Genomic DNA, 23,770 nt, shown 5'->3' with positions numbered 1-23,770 from the left:
GTAAATTAATGAAATAAGCTACATCTACAGAACTCATCTGTCCCCAATTTGATTAGAGCCACTTTGGTTGCACCAAGTCATTTACTATAGATGAACCTCATTTATTAAACAAGCAGCTTCATGAGTTCTGGGTAAATTGTTATGCATGGTATTTGCAGTGATTTTAATGAAACCCTTAAAGCTGACTCTTTTATATCTCAATCACTAGGAGTATTTTATGCATGTGGAATAGGCATTTTCAGTCATCCTGTAATGTAAGTCTAAATAACTTTATCTAAAGTAGTTGTCTATTTATGGAATGCAGTGTTCTTTCTTTTGTTTCTGGGGAAGGCAATAGGAGCAGGGAAGGGACATGAGGCTCTTGAATGGTGAGGATTTCTTGGAGAAGGTGTCTCATGAGCAGTAGTTTTATCACAGCACAGTGAAGACTATCGCAGTCTCTGGGGGCATCCCAGCAATCTCCTGTTGCACTAGCATATCAAGAATTTCAAGCCACAGAAATGTGAAATTCCAGGTAATCCATTTACCTTGGAATTTGAGAAGGTAAGTTTGCATAATAAGATGCAAATAGAAAATGTCAATGTTTCTTTGTAGAAGCTTAAAAAGAAATGTAGAGAAGCTAAACATGTCCCAGAAAAAGCACAGAGCGGTGGGTAAAAGATGCAAACCGAAAAAAGAGGAAAAATAATTTAGTTCAATTTGAAACAAGATGACAGCCTCTGGGCACTAAGGAAAGTGCCACAAATACGTAACTGGTGAGGAGTGTAACAGAGGGGAACATATATCCAGAGCTGACTTGGGGTGGGAGGGGCTGATTCTATAACTTCAGTGAAGGGCAGAGGAACAAAGTAGAGTAACAAAAAAGTCATGGTGGATGAGATAAGAACATTCTTGGGAAGTATCTGTATGAAACTAAAGCAGAATGAAAATTGAAAACATTTGGTAGAGATTGTCTTTTTCCAGAACATAAATGAAGGTGGGTGGTGGTGATGCAATGCAGAGTCATCCTACACGTGTTTGCTCAGGACATATGCCTTCCTCATGAACCCACATGAGCAGATCTACTGCAGTCAAGGTCTGATGAAAGAGCTGTGAGACAATCATAGCAATGCTTAGTGTTAAAGTTAAAAGCATATTCACTATCCTTGTTTTACTAAATAATTTGATGCATGCCAGCAAGTCAAACACTCGTATGTTTTTGAACAAATTTAGAACCCTACAAATCTAGAACTTGAAAACTGAAAATGAGGACATTTAGATATCTCAGTCCCACAGATTCTGTTAATGAAGTTCCCTAAGAGTTGTTTTATCACTTTTCCACATATAGTTTTTAATTGAAATTTAATTCACTGGTATATGTTTTTATCTTAAATAAAAAATGAAAGTCCATTGAAACAATTCTCCTAATTAAAGGGACTATATCAAGGAAGAAAGGAAGGGAGGAAGAAAGGCTTACAGTTGATTTATGTATATTAATATTATTATCGTTATTGAGTGATTTTTTCGTACTATATGACATACAAATACAATGCAACCTTTAGTTTGAGGGAAAAGAAGCTGAAAAATATTAGATAATATATATCTAAGGCAGTATGCCCCAAAGTAAGTTTCATGATAAAATAATTTCTTGGTCAAAATAAAAATGTCTGATAAAAAACTGCAACTATAAATACTTCTGATATCCAGTGTACATAGTACAGGTTCTGAGTCTGAGGAGTCCTGCAGTAAAGAAAGCTGTATGAGTTTGGTTTAACTTGCATTTCAAAAATACATTTGACTGGGAAAGCTTTTTTTGTTTAATACCTATTAACAGCCTATGGCGCTAGTGTTCTAAGGAACACATTGGGAAATGCCACTCTCCATACTTTGGCAGAACTTACCTACAAAGTCTCTTTTAGAGCTATCCCTGAGAAAATGTACCCAAGTATAGAACACCCACAAGAAAAGCAAGGTTTATGAAGGGAATTCTTAACTCTGAAGTCTTGAGCAGTGACTGATGAGAGAATGAAAATCTCATTTTGGGAGTTCCCAAACTTCAAATATGTTTTGTTTTTCTTGTAACGGAACTTGAAGTTACAAATTCAGCCCTTAAAATGTAGTATCATACAAAATAATAACAATAATAATAATAATAATAATACAAAACGTGCAGATAAGATAATCACACTTTTTCAGCAATATTCTTTTTCTCATTTTTGAAGTTGTAAGTATGACTGAAACCCACTTATGAAAATTGCAGTTCGTATTCATTTCCTTTGTTATCTGAATTCTACATCCTATATATCAATCGCACTGTTTAAATCTCCTTCCCTAAAATAAGCAATTACTCCCTTTTGATTATTTGTCAGATTCAGCTTCCTTGACATCTCAGAGGCATTTGATAGTGTTGATCATGATCTTCTCGAATGTATTCTGGCCCAGGTTCTCTGTGCCTCATCTTCCTTTTCCTCCTCCCACCCCTCAGATTACTGTCTTGCTCACTGTTTCCTGATCCAATGATTTCACTGCTCCTCTCAGGTCACAAATTCCAGGTTCTGATCAGCTATTCATTTCCCTCCTTATTCATTCCTTTAGAGTTCACATCTAGTCTCCATTTTTCAGTTATCACTTCCAAATTGTGCCTGCCCAGCCTGCCTTGCTCAAGAGCCAACTTTATAGTTCCAAGTATACCAGAATATTTTCTGTCAGATCCTCTTCTGACATAGCCAATTTAACAAGTGAATACTAAGCTTATCACCTACTCTAAGCCAGGTCTATTTACTAATGCTATTATTGCTATAGCATTGTTTTTCATGTTTGAATATGTTTTTCTAATGCCTTATTTACATTTGCCTTCCACTTTATCATGAGATTTTATATATCACACATCAACCATTTATTAAATCTTTAGAATATGTCACTACAGTGCTAGGCACTGTAGATACAAAGTCACTGGACTTTCAGGGAACTCATGATTAACATGAGAAGTGAAAATCTAAACACAAAATTTAAATAAGTTCAATGTTGCAAGTACAAGATTTATAAGTTTTTGTGGAAGAAGAAAAGGAGCCCAGAGAAGCATAGGGATGGGAAAAGATTAGAAAAGACTTGAAAGAAAACGAAACATTTAGGTGAGTCTTGAAAGATTAGTTGAAGGTCACATGAGACAGAAAAGAAAGAGAAATGATATTTCAGGCTGTAAATATTCATAACTTATTTAAAGGAATGGCAAGAACTTTCGTGTGTCTTTGGGGTAAGGACAGGGTTCATATAATGTGCTTGGGTTTAGAGGGGGTGTTAGGAGATGAGGTTAGAAAGATGTTGAGCCTGGTTTACTATGCACCTTGTACGACTTGCTAAAAAGTTTGGACTTGCCCCTGAAAATGTGGGGGGGTAGTCAGAATTATGAATTTTCATAATTATGTCTACTGTGTTTCCCCAAAAATAAGACTTAGCCGGACAATCTGCTCTACTGCCTCTTTTGAAGCAAAAACTAATATAAGACCCCGTCTTATTTTACTATAATATAAGACCAGATATATAATATAACAATATAATATAATATAATATAATATAATATAATATAGTACAGTACAGTACAGTACAATACAATACAATACAATACAATACAATACAATACAATACAATATAATATAATATAATATAATATAATATAATATAATAATACTGGGTCTTATATTAACTTTTGCTCCAAAAGGTACATCAGAGCTGATTGTCCGGCTAGCTCTTATTTTCGGGAAAACACAGTATATCTTAGAATCATCATGCTGGTAAGAAAGAGGATGGAAAATAGAGGATGGGATGAGGACCTGAAAATAGTCATCTACCTAGATTTTCTTATCCTGAGTCCTCCTGGATGATTTTATCACACACACACACACACAAAAATTAGTTGGACAAATAAAAACAGCAGCAACAAAAACGTTTCAACAGCAATTCTCTCTTGCTTGTTACATCAAAATTAAACTCTTCTGCCTGACTTTCAGTGTCTGCTATAGACTGAATGTCTGTGCCCCCCCAAGATTCATATGTTGACACTTAATCTTCAATGCGATGTTATTTGGAGGTAGGAACTTTGAGACGTGATTAGATTGTGAGGGTAGAACCCTCCTGAGAAGATTAGTGCCCTTATACAAGAGACCTCAGAGAGCTCCCTCACCTCCTCCACCATGTGAGGACACAACAAGAAGATGACCATCTTTGAACCAGGAAGGGTCTTGACCAGACACTGACACCTGATCTTGGACTTCTCAGCCTCCAGAATTGTGAGAAAATACATTTTTATCATTCGTAGGCCTCCCAGTTTATGGTATTCTGTTTTATCAGCCTGAACAAGCTAAGGACAGTGTCTTTCATACTACCTGTGTAATTACCCTACATGTGCAATTCCTCTCCCAGATGCCAACTGTTTTTTCTTTTTTATCACCATGCCCCTCACCTTTATCACGTGGACATAGCCTAGTCATTCTGACTTAACTCTGTGTTTTTCTGTTCCTTATTCCTTTCCCATGGAATGCTCTCCTTCAAGGATTCATATTAGTTATATTCTTGAATATGAAATTCAGATCTTCTCTTCTTCCGTGAAGACTTTTCTGAATCCTTTCCTACCTCTTGCCCTTGCTCTCACTGGTATTTGTCTTTTTCCAAATGCTTTGGTGTATCCTGGATCTCACAATTAATGCCTGATCTTCATTGTTTGCTACTTTTATATTTGAATCTAGTTTCAAATATATTTTGGTTCCTTGAAGGCAAGGACTGTGTACTTAATATACGAGGTCTGACAATTAGGTTTGCAAACTTGCCACCATGCACTTACATTGGCAGCACTGTACAAACAGCTCAGTAAGGTTTCATAACCTTGGTATATCAGTGTCTCACAGCTGTGTTCATGTCTATGTGTGGCGGTGTCTTGCTGAGTGGCACTCATTATTGTTGTTGAGTGTTCTTGTGTGCTATTGTCAAAATTCTGAGCTTGAATTAGGACAACGAACAAACAAACATTAAATTTCTTGTTAAACTTGGCAAGAGTGCAAGTGAATAGAGGAATATGTTAGTCTACAATTATGGGGATAATGCCATGAGGAAAACAGCAGTGTACAAATGGATTAAACATTTTTCTGAGGAGAGAGAACGCGTCACTGATGAAGAGATCAGTGCGGTCAGCAACAAGTAGAACTGATGAAAACATTGCAAAACTTCATCGAATTGTGCATCAAAATCATCAGGTGACTGTGAGAAGCACAGCAGACCAAGTAAACATTGAGAGAGAAACAGTTTGGAAAACCTTGGCATGAGAAAGGTGTGTACAAAATGGTCCCGAAGGTGCTCACCGATGAACAAATGCAAAGGAAAGTCAAATTTGCCAAGACCTTTTGGAGAGGCAAGGCGATGTTTCAGGTCATGTTATCACTGGTGATGAAAGATGGGCGCACCAATATGACCCTGAAACAAAGCATCAAAATGCACGATGGAAGTCAGCCAATTCTCCACGACCAAAATAATTCCATCTGTCCAAATCAAGAGTCAAAACGATGTTGCTAAACTTTCCTGATATCAGAGGGGATTGTTCATTATGAATTTGTACCAACTGGACCAAGTGTGGAAAAGGCTGTGTGAAAAAGTTAAACACCCCGAAATTTTCTCCAGTGCATCACAACAATGCACCAGCTCACACGGCACTGTCTGTGAGGGGGTTTTGAGCCAGTAAACAAATAACTGTATTGGAACAACCCTCCACTCACCTGATCTGGACCCCAATGACTTCTTTCTTTACCCAAAGATAAAAGAAATATTGAATGGAAGACATTTTGATGACATTCAGGACATCAAGTGGATAACGAAGTCAGTTTTGATGGCCATCCCAGAAAAAGAGTTCCAAAATTGCTTTGAAAGTTGAACTAGGTGCTAGCATTGGTGCATAGCTTCCGCTTCCCAAGGGGAATTCTTCAAAGGTGACCACAGTGAAATTCAACAATGAGGTATGTAGCACTTTTTCTAGGATGAGTTCACAAACTTGTCAGACCTCGTAATCCTGAGTTTTTCCAACTCTTTATTGGATAAATTGCAAATAATCAATATCTTAAAATAAACCTATAAGATTCATGTTAGACTGTTTTTCTTATGTTGGTTTCAACGCAAGAATCAGTAGTAAGAAAAACAATGTCTAAAGCTATTGAGCACTTATATTCAAAGCACTGTGCTAAGTGCCTCAACATATAAAAGTATTAATATCACTGTGTAGTTACTATTATATCACTGTACAGTTGTTATTATTAATATCATCATTATAATCACCATATCCATTAAAGGGAAGTAAGTTAGAGATACTCATCAGCCTCGGGTACAACTTCATTACTAGCATTTGAGGCCAGCAGTAATCTCTGCTCATGCAGATTCTAATGTAACTCAAGTTGCATCAACATCAAATCTATGTTCTAATCAGATAAGTCTACTGATCTTCACTTAAAATATACTCACCATGGATTTAGTGTTTGGCTTCATGCTATTCCTTGGCTCAGCTCAAAGCTACACGCACACACAGACACACACACACACACACACAAATACACACATATTTTACTTTAACATAACTTTAAACAATCTATGAAACCTTTCTTGTCTATTAAAATTGCATCTTCAGTTTTATTTACAATTTCCAACATATGCACTTTATTCTAAGTGATTTATAAATATGTGTTGACATGACATAATTTACCTGAGTTCTAGTTCTTTAAATTAATGAAAAGAGAACAATATGTTAATATTTCAAAAACTGAAGAATTATAACTTTTGGTCTAGCTTTTGACAGCATCTACATTGACAGTGATTTTTAAAATTAAGGTATAAAACTGAAAAAAGTTTTTTGAAATATTGAACCTTATGATTAAGGAAAAACATTGAGGATAAATACAAATACATTTGCATAGTGTTAGACTTTGGAGAATTTAAATTAAATTTTTGTGTATGAATATAATTTTTATACCCTCCAATTACAAAAAAAATGAAGAAATACATTTAAATGTTTATTTATGTCACTACAGCCATTAAATATTTAAACACATTTAAAAGTGTTGCCTCAGTCTCAGTAAAGAGAATGGTTTCTTTCTAAATAAGATGAAGCAGGTATATTCATTGCTAAATGGGAGAAAACTGTTTGACAAAAGTAAAATGCTGAGAATTAGTATGACATTTGTATCATCTCAAACTAATGCTTAAGTGACTTTGCCAGTAATATTTATTCTCAACAGCCACACAAAAAGATGAGACAACTGCCCTCTTGATTAAAAAAAAAAAAAAGTTCTTATTGTGCTTTTTTATACTTCTAACAATAGTAAAGAGTTAGAAACTAGCCTTGGCTAAAACTGATTGTTATTCCTGATTTCCACACTTTTCCAACACTAAAATGTCATTTAGAATACAATTTGTACATCATTGTAAACAACCAGAGTTATTCACTGTACTCAGTAGTTACTAGCACATGTTGCTAAGTTTGGCAGTTTCAACCAGAATAGAAATACAAATGACAGTTGATAGTTAAAGTCTTCACAATGTTGCTATTATAGAATTACATTAGTTTGTTAGGTCTGCTATAACAATAACAACAAAAACTGAATGGTTTGAAATGAATTGACTCATAGTGCTAGAGGCTAGACGTTCAAAATCAAGGGGTTGGCAGGGTTTGTTCCTTCTCCGGATTGCAAGAGAAGGATCTTCCAGGCCTCTCTCACTACCTTGTAGACCGTCATCTTCATGTTCACATGGTGTTCTCCCTGTATGTGTGTCTATCTCCAAGTGTCCCCTTTTTATAAGGACACCAGTCATCTTTCATAAGGGCCTGCCTTAATGGCCTCATCATAATTTTGTTACCTCTTTGAAGCCTCTATCTCCAACTAAAATCACATTTAGAGGTACTGGGGTTTGGAATTTCAATATATGAATTTTGGGGTAGGGGGGACACAATTCAACCCATAACAGGCATCATTTAAAATGAAACATCATTTTAAACTTTATTATTTGACTAAAATCTATAGATTACAAAAATATGTATTAGGAATTATATTTAGATAGTTCTATAAAACTACATAGATTTATCCAAATTGGATAGGAAAAAGTTAAATTGTCTCTGTTTTCAGATGCTATAATCTTATATCGAAAACCCTAAAAACTACATACACACATGCACACACAGAGAGAATTAGAAATAATAAATGAATTCAGTAAAATGCAGGACACAAGAATCAATATACAAAAGTCAATTGCATTTTGATGTATTAATAATAAACTATACAAAAAGAAATTTAAAAAAAAATTTACAGTAGCATCAAAAACAATAAAATTCTTAGGAATAAATTTAACCAAGGAGGTGAAAGATCTGTACACTCACTGAAAACTACAAGACACTAAAAAGAGATTGAAGAAGACAAAAATAAATGGAAAGATATCCTCCATTTGTGAATTAGTAGAAATAATATTGTTTAAATGTCCATATTATGCAAAGCCATCTATAGATTCAATACAATCTTTATATAGATTCCAATGGCATTATTTACAAAAATAGAAAAAAAAAATCCTGAACTGTGTAAAAATCAACAAAAGACCCTGATTACCCATATTTACCCTGAGAATTTAAAACAAATCTGCAGGCATCACAATTTCTAATTTCAAATCATATTACCAAACAAAAACAGATACGTAGATCAAGGCACAGAATCGAGACCAGAAATAAACCCATACATAGACAATCAGGTAATTTTTGACAAGGGAGCCAAGAATTTGCAATGGGAAAAGGACTGTCTCATCAATAAGTGGTGTCAGGAAAATTGGCTATCCACATGCAAAAGAATAAAAATATACCTTTACCCCACTCGCAAAAATTAACCTAAAATAGATTAAAGACTTAAATATAAGACAAGAAACTGCAAAATCCTTAGAAGAAAACAGAGAAAAAAACTCTTTTACATTGGTCTTGGCAATAGTTTTTTGGATATGATACAGAAAGCAAAAGCAACAAAAGCAAAAATAAACAAGTAGGACTACATCAAAGTAAAAAGCTCTTGTCAGCAAAGGAAACATTCAACAAAATGAAAAGACAGCTTATAGAATGGAAGAAAATATTTATGAACCACATATATGACAAGGATTTACTATCTAAAACATTTAAGCAACACTGACAATTTAGTAGAAAAAAAATAAAAAAGGATTTGAATAGATATTTTTGCAAAGAAGATTCAAATAGCCAACAGGTATATAAAAGGTACTTGGCAACATTAATCATCAGGGAAATACAAATGAGAACCACAATGAAATGTCACCCCACACCTGTTAGGACGACTATTATAATATAAAAAGACAAGAGTTAACAAGTGTTGGCAAGGATGAGGGGGAAAGGAAGGTTGTATGCTGTTGTTGGGAATATAAATTGACACAGCCTACATGGAAAACAGTATGAAGGTTCCTTAAAAATTTAAAAATAAACTACCATATAATCTAATAATTTCACTTCTGGGCATATATACAAAGAAAATGAAACTAGTATCTCAAAGAGATATCAGCACCTCCATGTTCATTGTTATTCACAATAGTCAAGATATGGAAAAACAACCTAAGTTCCATCAACAGATGGATGGTAAAGAAACTTCAACACACACACACACACACACACACACACACTCACACACTCACACGTGATGGCCTATGACGGCCTATGATGAAGATGTACAAATAGATTTATGTTGTTTTCATGCCTGTAACCCAAGATCCATTCTGCAACACATGAGTCATGGAATAATTTTGACTGCCAAGTCTTATTATTTAAGAAACACGTTTCATAAGGCTATAAGTGCCATAAATAGTGATTATATATATGACGGCATATTATTCAGCCAAAAGAAGAAGAAAACCCTGCCATCTGCAACAACATGGATGAACCTGAAGGCCATGGGCATATGGACATTGTGCTCAGTGAAATAAGCCAGTCACAGAAAGGCAAATCCTCTTTGATATCACTTACAGATGCAATCTAAAACAGTCAAACTCATAGAAAAAGGAAGTCTTCTCACTACTCACACACACACATAGGTAACAATGTGAGGTGATATATGTGCTAACTAACTTGAGTGTGGTAATCATTTCACAATGCATGCATATATTAAATCATCACATTGGGTATCTTTTTTTAAAAAATCACTTAGGATGACTTACACATATGCAATTTTTCTTTGTCCATTATACCTTCAAATAAAGTTTGAAGAAAAATGAAAACAAAGAAAAAAGATAGCAATCTGAAAAAAAACTATATAGATTTAAAGTAATAAATTATATACTTAAAAATAGATTTATAGTTGTTTGGTTGTTTGTTTTAATTTTGACACATTTAAAGTACAAATGAACTAGGAATTAAAAAGTGATGAAACACCTTTAATAATCAGGACTTGGAAAGTGATTAAACACTGCTATTCCAGTTCATAGGCTAAGTAGACAGCTGCTTATGATTTGAGATGCATTTGAACTGCTAGGAATTCATCATGCCTCCAAGTGTGTACACTGTCAATGTCTGGTTAATATCTGATATTTCACCAAAAGATTAGTTCACAATAAGATGCACATATTTCAGAAAGTAGTGAAAGATCAAGCCAGTCGTCAATCACAAAAATTGTTTTAAGAATAACCTTCATAGATTTCTTCCAACTAATGGCTTTTCACCATCAAATAGCACAAAGCTCCGTTGCTTCTCCAATTAAACATCATCGTTATGTGTCTAGGGTTCCCCACACTGTCAATTTTAAGTCCAATGTAGTAAAATCTTTTGCCTGAATTGCTCAAATAGGGTCTTAACTAGATGTATACCTTAATTTCTTTGTTCAGCCAATATTTATAGGGCCTTTAGCATGTACCAAGCACTGTTATAGATGCTTGAATATCTCTGTAAGGAAAAACATATCCCTGTCTCATTTGAGGTTTACCTAAAGGGATATACCTCTTTTTTTGTCTCCTCCAATTTGTTGTCCACACAACATCCAGAGTCAGCTTTTCAAAGACAACTCTGATCTTGTCACTCTCTACTGAAAACCATTTCATAAATTTCACTTGCTCCTGATTAAAACCCCAAAGCCTTATGTAGCCTTCAAGGCCTTGTATAATCTGGTTGCTATAGATTTTGCCACCTCATTCCATATTGTTCTCTACCTCACCCGCTCAGTTCCAGCCACACTGGCCTTCTATCTAATGGTGACTATAACCAAATCGTTCCCATTTCAGAGCATTTGCGCATTTGTGTCCTCTTTCAGGACCACTATTGCTCTTCACACGTCCACTTGCAACTCTTCCTTCACATCTTAGCAAAAACACCACTCTTCATGGATGTTTCCCTAACCCACGGCATTAAGCTCAGTGTTTCTATAATACCTATTTATACGTTTTCATTTATAACAATTGTAAATAATTGTATGTGTAATGTCTATCTCTCCAATTAGATTAAATCCAATTAGGACAAAGACCATGTCAGTTTACGACTTTCTCCCTAACACCATAAGGATAAATGGAAAGTGCTCAATACATATTTATGGAGTGTAAAATCAATCCGGTAAAACAGAAAAGTAAAAGAATATCCAGACTGTTGATAAGACCTACATGTACATTAAAGTGAAATGAGCTTGAACTGGGATGGATACTAATTTAAAGAGTGAAAGTGTGGGTTCTGGGTAAAAACTTCAGAGAAAAACAGCAATTTATTTTAGCCAACATTTTCCTAGTACAGTCAATGGCAGGCTAATCCCACAATGTGCTTCTCAAAAACATAACATGGTCAACAAAGTTTGCACAATATTTTTTGCCTTTGGAGATTCACAGTGCACATCATGAGCTCCTATTAAAATCTCCAAGAAGTCTTCTAGTAAAGAAATTTGTTTAACAAATCCCTCTCTTACTCCAGAATAACTAGTAATGCTGAGGAGCTCTTGTTGGGAAACAGTTTTGAGATGTAATATGTCTCTTCCACTCCTTTACCTTTTCCTTAGTAATTTAAGGCATTTAGATGGAAAATCTCATTCTGTGTTTTTGCTTATCTCAAAAGAAAGCCTTGGAGGCCTTACCTTTAGAGGTTTGTTTTCAGTTATTGATTGAAAACTAGTGCATAGAATTAGGAGTCTTAGCCTCATCTTTACAATATGGAATTTTGGATTATCGATGTATCAATACATAAGGATTTGTAGTATAATAATGGGTGACCTAATACTTTCCACCTTGAATTTCTTTAGCCTAATGTTATTATAGACCAGGAGTCTTCAAACATTTTGAATGTAAAATTACATTACTTGTATATGTATTTATATGTAAAAATATAAATGTACCTTTATACTTACATGCCATTTAATTAATAAAACATAACATAAAAGCTTTCAACTTTGAGGTAAGATAAACATGAGACATTCTAATATTTTCTTTCCACTATTCCATGAATCATTTTGCATACTCCCTGGATTGCATGCATTCACCTTACCTTAGAGGTAACTCTTTTAAACTGTGACTGGGCTAGAGCTCACCAGGGGATAATAAGTCATAGAATTGCACTAAAGAATAAGTGACAATGTGTTTCAGGGATTACAGTTTTCATTCACTCTAAAAATGACTCAGCTGGCTTGTTTTAGTGAGTAGAAGGAACTTTGGAGGCTTGAAGAAGATACTGTAATGTGAACAGAGGATTTGTTTTTATATAGTTTGTGTCAGGATTGATATTTTGCATAATTTGTTACCATAACGGTACTAGATTGAGCCTTATCTTCTTTACCTTGATCTGGGATCTCAGGAGGTCACAGCTAGAAAGTTGCATTGTTCTCCTGGATGACCACACTACAAAGGCCGTCTGATCACTTAGGTGTGGATCTAACAGGGGTTCGCCATGCAGAAAACATAGGTTATGAAGGATGGATTCTAAGTTTTAGTCTATTGACTTTTACTCAGGGAGAATCCTGAAGAGTAATTTCAGAGTTAGGCACTATGGAGACAAACAGAGCCTGGCTAAATATACTTGTCATTTTATACAACCAACTTAGTTTTATCCTCTATCCTGGCAGAAACTGCATTCAAAGAAAGCCTTACAGGGAATTCATTACAGATTTATTGTTCAAAGTCATGAGTTTAGAAGCTCCTTGATTTGCAGAGTTATTTACTATTAGATAAAAGCATCGTAATTATCCAAATGAGAAGTAGAGTTGCAGAACGATTAGAAATACAAACTTTGAAGAGAGATGGGTCTGGTATCAACTTCCACTTTAAACAGCTTAAAGGCTGTATTATCTGGGACAAGATACATCATCTCTCTGAACTACCACAAAACATAAATAACTACAGTCTCTCAAATCCCAACTTGAACTAAAACACTTAACATAATGGTGCAATAATTAGCACTCAGTAAAAGGTAGTAATAGTTATTATTATTATTATTATTTTCACTTCCATGAAGAAAATGAGAATTGTCTTTGATCTAAAGTGTTTTCCAGGTAGGTACCCTCAGTTTGTTTTTTACACTTCAGATAGATACATTTGACTCCATAAAACCTAGTGACCAAATGTAAACGGACAACTGTGGTTAAGGAATTTACAATTTGAACTTGAATTAATATTTAGTTCAAGTGGAAAATATGGTAGTATGGCTTTCTCTCCACAGTTTATCAAACAGTGATCCATGGAGACAGAAAGGGGAATTAGGCCAAGGAAACACAACATAGGTAACATTTTTTGTGGAATTAGCCCAGAAGCAATCATGAAAGAACTACAGAAAAAAATACATAATCAACACCGCAAAGCCAAATGATCCCTGCATCCTGTATTGGCTGAACTTGAGAGTGAAATAACTTCCACAAATTAAAATTATTAAGGATAATGAGTTACAAATAACACACACATCAATCTTGATTTTCAGTGATATTCTAAAACAACATTTGAGTCCTAACACATTTGGGACAATTGTCCAAGTTCTCCACCAGATATTGGGTTAAAAATTAATCAGCAATACATTTTATGGGTTTTACATGTTGTGTTAGTCTAATCAGCTGCTAACCCTACAGGGGTGAGTGCTGGAATTAGACTTGATGGATGAAGTAAATTGGAAGTAGAAATGATCAATTTTTTTCATTTTCTCAAAGAAAACATACACCTTTAAAGAGTAATTTTATTCTTCTACAAAGAGGAACCAAGTTCTATAATCTAATCGGTTAAAATAGACTCATTGATTGCTCTTTAAGGATCTGGAACAGTCCATGAAGTAGGTTTAGAATAGAACAGAAGTAACTTCAGCAGAGAACTGATGCACCAATTCATGCTCTGTAGAATTACAAATGGCAGTGAACGCCACTGTAATACATTTCTCCCTGCATACCTGCAGAGCTGTGCAATACATTTAGAAAAACAATACTCATTGTGCTTATATTTTCATGGTCTAGGAGATTTCAGATTTCTTAACTTTTTATTACCCTGGAATAATTAGGACTAAAATGGTCTTCTGGAAAAATTATCTTCTTAATGTGCATGTATAGCTAATGGAGAGCACATGTAAAACTTTAAATTTTGCAAACCAGCATAACTTCTCATATATGCAGCAAAGATTGGCTATCATCAAATACCTTTATTTTTGTTTCAGGCAAGTTAAATAGTGCACACTTAGCTTGCACTACTAGAGCATGGTCAGCTATACCAGAATAAGCGTTGAATTCATTAGCTTAACTCCCTCAAGGCAAAATTGTAGTGACCTCTGGATCATAACAAGATGGAGGTCACAACAGAGGCATTTAATACAATTCCTAACATAAAGGTGTTTATGAAAAAGAGATACAATTGAATAGTTTTTCACCTGAATGCTACAAATTAGTTTTACTAAAATAAAAGCAGTGACAGAAAAAAAAAAAAACAGAAAAGGAGAGAAAATATCTCACAGCAACCAAACATATTTAACAGAGATGAATCCCATTCTGTTTCCCTGTGGTGAAAATGTGTGGTTTAATATATGAGAAGGATATTTCACTTGGTGTATGTTACCCATCGTAGCAGCACTAGCAGAAGCAGCTATAGAAGACGGTCCATTAGTTTTTCCATAATAAACTCTTTTTTCACTGGCACACTCTTGGGATTCTTTGACATACTTCAGTGTAGTCATTGGTGGATGGCTTCAATCATTGGAACCATCAAAATCTAAAATGAACATTTTTCATGTCACTCTACTATATGTTAAATATTATGAAACTTGATTTTAAGGGCATTCTCTCCAACATGTGTGATTCCAAAAGGCAAGGTTGTAAATGCAAAATGCTCTCTCTCCTTGCATTGTAGATTTGCATTTGTTTCTCAAATGAGCATACCAAGACACTTATTCAATATAACTTTATCATGTTCAAGGAAGGACTAATGAATGAGAGCTAACAGCTCCCAGTTGGAGTCTCCAATGTATCTAACGTACCTAAGGCCATTGCCTCCACGCGAGGGAATTCTCTGAAAATATGTGCCCTAAAATGGACAGTCACAAGTGAGAATTGGATAGAAGGCTTCATTGAAGTAATAATAATAATAATAATAATAATAATAATAATCAGCACTTAATTGTGCCAAGTGCCAGGAAGAAGACTTAGTTCTTGTGAAAAAGAAATCACAATCTAATATAGAAGCCAGGCATTTAAGCAACATAAATGAGGTAAGTTGAATCAGAGAAATATACAACCATTTAAGGAAGAACACAGAAGAAATGTGATTTGTGCATTCCAAAACACTCCTTGGGGGAAAAAAAAGGAATTTTAAAGCTGCAAAGGATATTAGACTTTATCTGACATTATGTCCTCTCTAAATATATGGGTAAGACTGAGGTCTAAAGAGGTAAAATGACTCAAACACGGAGAGAAAATATCTCACAGTAATCAAACATGTTTAAGAGATGAAACTCTGTTACCTCACATCTTCAAATTCCAAGCCTAATGTTCTGTTGAAAACTTTAGGAAAAACATGGTAGCATATCCCTAATTCAAAATACCAATTGGTACATTATGGCTCTCTTATCAAAGACCACGATAAAGGGTGTGTGGGGGTGTGTGGCCTGAAGGATGACAACTAATTTCCTATTTGTAATTTCCTTTCAATTGTGCTAGGAACAATTGCTTAGAGATGGGGAACTTAGAAAAAAAAGTCTATCTGAAAGTCTAAGAAAATAGGCAAAAAAGAAAAATAGCCATTTTATTAACTCTCTCGAATAGGAGATGATAGTTTAAGCATTTTAAGAAATGTCTCAATAACTATTACAAAATGGATAAGATTTCTTCAGGAAAAGAAAAATAATAATCAGAAAAATTTAATCACCTTAACTAATGTCATTCAAGAAATATTTGCTAAACATTCGTTATGACCCATGCACAATACTAGATACTAGGTGTTGCACAAGAGATAAAAAAGTTTCTGTTTTTAGAGAGGTACTAGTTAAGAAGGGACACAGAAATCAATTGAATAATCACATCAATAATTCAACTAAAGTCAAGTTCCCTGTGACAGAAGTATGGTATGATATTTGAACTGAGACAGAAGATAAATGGGAATGAACTAGGCTAAATGAATGAGACAAAGGATGTATAGACATCTAGGGGAGAGAACTGTGTGAGAGGGGTCTATAAGCCAGAGACCATGTTAGTATATATGAAGAATTTCGGTCTTTGTTATAGACTGATTGCACCAATGGCCCCAATCTATCACACCTCCCTAAAGTCATGCCCTTCTTCTACAGCCTTCCCATAATGACTCTAAGCTTGCCATGTGGCTTGCTTTGGCCATCTGGACAGTAGCAAACTGGACCCAAGCAGAGACTTGAAAAAGCATTTGCATATTGTTACTTTTTTTCTCCATCATGAAATCGTACTTGGGCTAGCCTGCTCAATGAAGAAATGTGGACAAAACTCTTATCCAATTGTCTCCATTGAAGCCCACTCAGTCCACACGACCACCAATCAGACACCTAGGAGAGCCCATCCAAGATCAGTGAGGAAGACTAGCTGATTGATAACTAGAGAGGGAACCCTGCTAAGCCCTGCTCACATCAGCAGAGATCCTCAGGTGAGCTCAACAGAACCACCCAATCAATCCACAGATTTGTGAGTTAAATAAATATTTATTGTCTTCAGCCACTAAGATATGTGGTTTTGTCTTCTGACAGTCTATTCTTTGCACAGCAGCCAGAGTAATGCCTTTAACATTTAAGACAAATCATATCATGCCTCTATTCAATATCACATACTGCTTCCATTTTCACGCAGACTAAAAAGCAAAAATTATTTTAAAATATTAAATAGTCTCTACCCCTACAACTGAATCGACTTATCTCTCTGAAGTTGTCTCCTAGTAGTCTCTCCCTGCAGTAGAACTATAAGGTCTCCTCGTTTTCATTAAAAATGATGAACATATTCTCATCTTAAGGGATTTGTTCTAGCTATGTTCTCTGCTCAGAATACTCTTCTTCCAAATATACCCATAGCTAATTCTCTAGCTTTCTTTGAATTTCTGCTCAAATGTCACGTTTTTAATGATGCTACTTTACCCTCAACATTTAATGTGGCAATCTAACCCTTTCCCCAACCTTAGCATTCTTGATTCCCTTTGCCCCATTCTATTTTTTCCTTTTTTTCATCAGCACTTATTACATATGAAGGCACTAGATAATTTACTCACTTATGTTGCTTATTGTTTATTTTCTCTCTCACTCCCCTTGAAAGTAAGAACTGTGAAGTTAGAAATCCTTGTCCCATTCCATTAAATATTCCCAAGAATAAACAGAGGCTAACACATAAAACACATACTGTGTTTCCCGAAAATAAGACCTAACCGGAAAATAAATAACAGCATGATTTTTCAGGATGCTCGTAATATAAAATAAGCCCTACCATATTTCTCCAAAAATAAGACTGGGTCTTATATTAATTTTTGCTCCAAAAATGCATTAGGGTGTATTATGGAAAATCATGCTATGGCTTATTTTCCGATTAGGTCTTATTTTCAGGGAAACACGGTATGAATAAATTATGTCTTGAATGAATGAATGAACAAAGTAATATTCTGATTTATTTGAAAGGACATAACCTACCCGCACTACTAAACCCTATGCAAGTGTTATGAATTGTTTCTGTGGTTACAATTAATTAACACTTTTTCTGTTGGCTTATACATCAGAATAATATTTTAATGTGAATTAAGGCATCCTTGTCTCACTTTTCTCCTTTTTATAATTTAATCACCCTCCATTACTGTCACTTTGTGTGTAATGTAGAGGCCCTGTCCTCACTGAATATAAAATGTAGAAATAACCAACTGTCCCAAGTGACTTGCTGGGTAAGGGTGTGTGCAATAATAAATAGGAGTCAAAACCCTGTGAGATAGAGAGGACAGAAATCTAGTTGAGTGATTTGCTCAGTTACACAGTGAATAAGCAACAAAAATGGAAGAATGTGGCATCTCTACTTTCTGGCGAAGGTTGTTTTCTTTAGAACTTACCATTTAAGAGTTTAATTCAAAGTGCCAGAGATTACTGGCCTGTTTCCATCAGAATCAGACACCTGATGCTACAAACTCCAGATGATCTGCCCTGCTTATCACAGTTCATGTTGGAGAGTCCCCATGGTTTGCCCCTCATAGTCCCCTTTGTTCTCACATTATGTTCAAGTTGAGGTCCCCACATATTTCAGTCTACGTATTTCCCAGTGCACCACTATCACATGTGGCTTTGTGTTTGTGTGTGTGAATGCATATGAACACATCCACGCAATGGGGAAAATTCAAAGAAATGAGAGATGGTGAGAGACTGTCTATGATTTAAAAAAAAATGAATATCATGCTGACTCTGGCATAAAGAGCACTTGAACTCTGCTGTTCTCCCTTTCCTCTTACGTCTATCTGTATGAATGCAAGGCCTTATATGTTATTTACATTCTCTCTGCTTTTTGCTCGAGTTGTTTGGTGCTTAAACAGTGACTCATCACAGAGCCCAACCAGCTAGATTACAAAATATTTCAGCTTTCCATGCTGTGACTCCTGATTCCCATCTAGACATAGCATTGATTGTTGTAGATGAAAAATTAAGGACAGAAAGAGAAACTCAGAATAAATGCAAATAAACGAATGACTGACCAAGTATAATTAAGTACTGGGCAATTCTCTTTATTAAACAATACCAAAGAAGTGGTAGCTAATACAATAAATCCAAATGGTGGGAAGGAGTTTTCATTTCTTACAGTAACTTATTTTCAATATTTTAGTATTCAACATTTTAATGACTTCTAAACAGTGATCTGTTCTCATGTCCACATGCAATTAAATGCTCAGTAGATACTTATTTTACATAGAATTTAGATTTCTTTTTTTTTACAATTTAGCTATTTAGCTCAAAAGATGACATTTGTAGGAACGGTATTTGAAAGTTCTTCACTGCAGTAATTTTAAATTTTCTACCACATATATCCAAAGAATGTGGTTCCTTATGTTCACAACTTTTCAATGACCATGTTGTTGTTTTTTCTTTATCTATTTTCCAATAAATTATCCTCTGTAACACATGTTATTTATCTCTTCCCAGTTTCTGTCAACGATCCTATCTTCTGGTCCAGAATCTTCATGAATCACTCATGCTAGAAAAATAATTAAATTGATAGTTCTTTACTTATTCAAAGTTTTCACTAATTTATTTAAATTATGTATTTATTTAAGGCGCGTCTCAAATGTCCATCTATGTTTGTATTTTTATACACACAATAAATTCCTATATGTGAGAGAGCATGTTTAAATGATTTGGAAGAGTAATATTCTTTATGCAAATAAATATGAAACATTTTGATAGTGATAATAGTGACTATACTAAACTCTCAAATTCACTTTGACAACATTGTCTTAACCAGTTGCATATTAACTATAATTAGTTTTATAGCATAGGAATATTGGAAAGAGGGCTGAAATTGATGTTTTTGATGAAGACTGCACCAACAGATTAGTAAGAGGCTGCCTCTCACCTCCTGAAATATGGTTTGCTGCTAGCAAACTTGTGTTGGTGGGCTTGAGGTAACCTAAATATAAAAAAGTTTATTCCTCATTTTTAATTGACTTATCCTGTTATTGAAGTGGGGCTATTGTGACATTCTTCTTTTCTTTCATTTATTTATTTTTAAAGTGGTTGTAATGGTACTTTTCAATAACTGTTTGTGCTCAGATAGTAAGTAAATAAATAGTAATAACCCTATTAAAATATTAAGCTGTAAAAGTAAAGTGCTCAAAAATCTCATTTCTTTTATTCCAGAGAGAAAATGTACTTAACTAATGTCCTATTTGGGAAGAATTCTGCAAAAGGCCATTTACTTGAATGTTCCCTCCAACATTAACAACATTAACAAGTTACAGGTATGGCTTTGTTTGTTCTTTCTCATCTAGCAAACAAAAGAAGTGTTTTAAATGTTTTTAGAGTATAGATTTCTAGGCACAGCTAACAGCTATCTGGCATTTTGAAAAATTGCTTAATCAAGTCTAAAATTCATACTTGTAAACCAAAGGGAATATTTCAGTGAAGGAGAATTGAAGATGAAAAGCATGGCTATCTGATGAAACAAGTTCTATGAGTGGGTTAAAACATGTATTTGTAGGTATACTGGAGGATGTCAATACAAAGGACGAAATTGAGGAAGCAAAAGAATGATTGCAGAACAAGCCTTAGGATACACAATGGGGTTGTATCTAGATAAAATTTAAGGAGAAACAGAGAATTAGAAGAGACCCTCGACTCCAACAAAAACAGTTCTCTGTGGAGCAAGAAAAATTTAAGGCTGTGTATTAAATAACTTTTCTGTGAAAGAGGAAGGAGTGAAATAATCTACTGCAAGTGAAAGGATAAAGATACTAGGAAGAATCTGTTGGAAGGGCACAACAAAAGAATAAAATGATTATCAACAGTCAAATATAAAGCGGAATAACCTACCTTTATAATAAGGTTATTTTTCAAGTATGTCTGGAATATATTGTTTTCTTAGACTCTGTATTCACTATCGTTATCAATATTTAGTTATTTAATTAGTATTTCAATATTTTCTCAATGTGGTCCTTCAATGTTTAGACATTTTTGGGAAGCTGGCATGCAAAACAACTGGAATTGTTTGAGTTATTTTGCCCCCGATTCTATGCAGGCTGCCTATGAGTCACATGGTGCCTGGTTCCAGATGTCTCCCTTAAAACTAGTTTTGACAAACTAAAAACAGCCACAGAGAGTTAGCAGGATGTTGAGGGCTCTGGCCAGGCCATCTGAAAAATAATTTAGGGAAAGAAAGCTGTTCTTTCTAGAGAATGAAAGAATTAGAAAGACTTCTAAAGGTCATCTGGCCCAACTGCTTGATGTGAGAGCTTTCAGATCCTCCAGCAGATGCAGCACAGACGTTTTCACTGTCCCTGCTGATAAGGTCTATCCCTTCCAATGAAATTCTTTTTCCTTCTCTTTCCAGGAAGAAAAGATCTGTAGTTGAGAGAGCTAAATTGGGGAATATGGTTCCCTCATTCGTTCTCCACAACTGTGATTTTTGAGATTTTGCTATTTAACAAGTATCTCTCTGTTCTTTAGAAAACAGAGTGCCTTTTGCCTAGTTTCCCAGATGCTAATGTTTTGCCCCACACTATATTTCCTAATTTTATTTCTCTCCACAGTGTAATCAGGCTAATCTCCTCGCTCCATTCTATATGTTCAATAGGCAGATTGTTCTCATTCTGTCTTAGTGGCTATTTTGGATTCCACTGCTGTGTAACAAATTGCTCCATAATGTGGTGGCTTAAGACACCTCTATTTTTATTCTCAAGGAAGGATTCAGCTGGGATGTCTTTAGTGTCACCTGGCTTCATTAGGGGTCACTCATCTAAGTCATTTTTCAATATTAGAACGTAAAGAGTACATTCTTTATAACGGCTTTATTGCATCATCTTTTATGGAGGTGTCTCTTTTACCCAACCAGTCCCCTATTGATGGGTATTTAGATGGTTTCTTTTTTTTTTTTTTTTTCACTGTTGCCATCATTGTAATTAATGGCTTTTGCCAACTTATTTTGGTCTCTTATATAAAGTTCTACAGGGAGAATTGATGAATGAAAATGTAAGTTCATATAAATTTGAGTGCAAATGAATAAACCCGCCAATAGAAGGTAATTCAGCCAAGACTAGATTAGGAAGATAAGATGACCATTTTTAAATATTTTCCCCATTTCCTGATAGTAAATGATAGTATCACTGTGATTTTTATTTGCAGTTCTTTGAATATTAGTGAGGTTGAGCATGTTTTTTATGTTGAATGATCTTTTGTAGTTTTTTTCACTGAAATTTCTCTTTATACCATTTTCCCATTTTTATTGGGCTGTGTTATTTGTTGGCTTTATTTTATATCTGTAAGCAGTGGATATAATAAAGGTATTAAGTGCTTGACCACTATAGTAAATAATTTTCACAAACAAATTCTCTTTTAATTTCATTTGTGATGTATTTTTCCCATACAAAAGTGTTTTAAAATGTTTGCAGTAAAAATTGTTTCTTTTTTTAAAATAACTTCTGAATTTGGTTTTATGCCTCTCAATATTATAAAAAGATTTACCTATATTTTGTTTCAGTGTTTTTGTTGCTTTATGTTTCATATAAATATTCAATCTGTCTAGAATTCATTTTTACATATGTTATGGTGGAATTTGTTTTGTTTTGCTTTTTATCTCAAATGGATGACCTGTTGATTCGGTATCATTTGTTTAATAATGCATCTTTTTTCAACTAACTTGTAAAATCAAATTCACTACATCTTGATTCTATTCTGTACTACAATTACTTTGTCTCTTCCTCCACAAATATAAACTGCTATAACTTCTGTCAGTAGAGTACGTTTTAGTATCTGTGACACAAGTTTCTATGTTACTGTCAAAATTTCTTTGTATTGCAAATTCATTCTTCTGAACAACACTTAGGAACAAAATGTTTGCAGTTGTATCATTAAATATCAGAGAGTTTTTTTTATTGAGTTAAATTTACAGATGAATTTGGGAAAATAGCAATTTTTGTAATACTTTCCTCATCAAAAACGTTATGATTATTTTATTTTATATTTACATAAATATTTCTTTATATTCCTAAGTTTATGAAATTATTTTATATGGTTTTCTTTTTATGCTGTAATAATTTTTTTCTATTATGTTTTCCTATTATCTAGTCTCTCTTGCTATTGGTAGTATATAAGGAAGCTATCACTTTTCTTTAACATTATCACAAATGTTTTACAATATCAAATTTTAACATTAACCAAATACTCAACCACTTTAATGATTTACCTAATTGTTTATTTTAGCTCATCAGTTGATTAACACATTTTTTAGGTAACCATTTATATTATGTTCAAATAGTAATCTTTTAGGATATACTTTTAAATTAAGAATACTATTCATTTAATAGTATTTCAGTGTTTCATTACATTGGCTAGATCCTCTTCAATAATGTGAAATAACTTTTAATAACTAACTTGATACTTATGAAAATGTATTTCTTAAAAACAGTTAATTTTGTTGGAGTCAATGAGTTTATGACATGTTACCAGGCACCATAATGGTTACTACTGTGTGGAATGAAAATTAAGACTAGCTGGCCACTTCCTATGTAAAAAGAGTGTACTTCCAGTGTGCAATGTACTTGACAGTATTTTGGGAAATCATAAGCCTGAGAAAAAGAGCAATAATTTATTTTAGAAAAATGAATGATTCAA

General features: G+C 34.3%; 1 long non-coding RNA gene across 2 annotated transcripts in view; it reads left to right on the top strand.

Annotated features, from left to right (window-relative positions):
- LOC148755700 (uncharacterized) overlaps positions 1-23,770 on the top strand; it is a 185,090-nt gene that overhangs the window by 109,334 nt on the left and 51,986 nt on the right. The window contains exons 2-3 of one of the 2 annotated variants that reach the window (XR_016018473.1): positions 20,303-20,403; positions 20,643-22,503. This is a non-coding gene — a long non-coding RNA (uncharacterized LOC148755700). Of the gene's footprint in view, positions 1-20,302; positions 20,404-20,642; positions 22,504-23,770 lie in introns of those variants that run through there. The other variant, XR_016018474.1, reaches the window with a different exon arrangement.

This window comes from Rhinolophus sinicus, chromosome 14 (assembly GCF_057876585.1).
Source record: "Rhinolophus sinicus isolate RSI-liver-muscle chromosome 14, RSI-T2T, whole genome shotgun sequence".
Taxonomy (NCBI): Eukaryota; Metazoa; Chordata; class Mammalia; order Chiroptera; family Rhinolophidae; genus Rhinolophus; species Rhinolophus sinicus.
The sequence above is the reverse complement of the archived record's forward strand: the minus strand, read 5'-3'. Positions and strand labels throughout refer to the sequence as shown.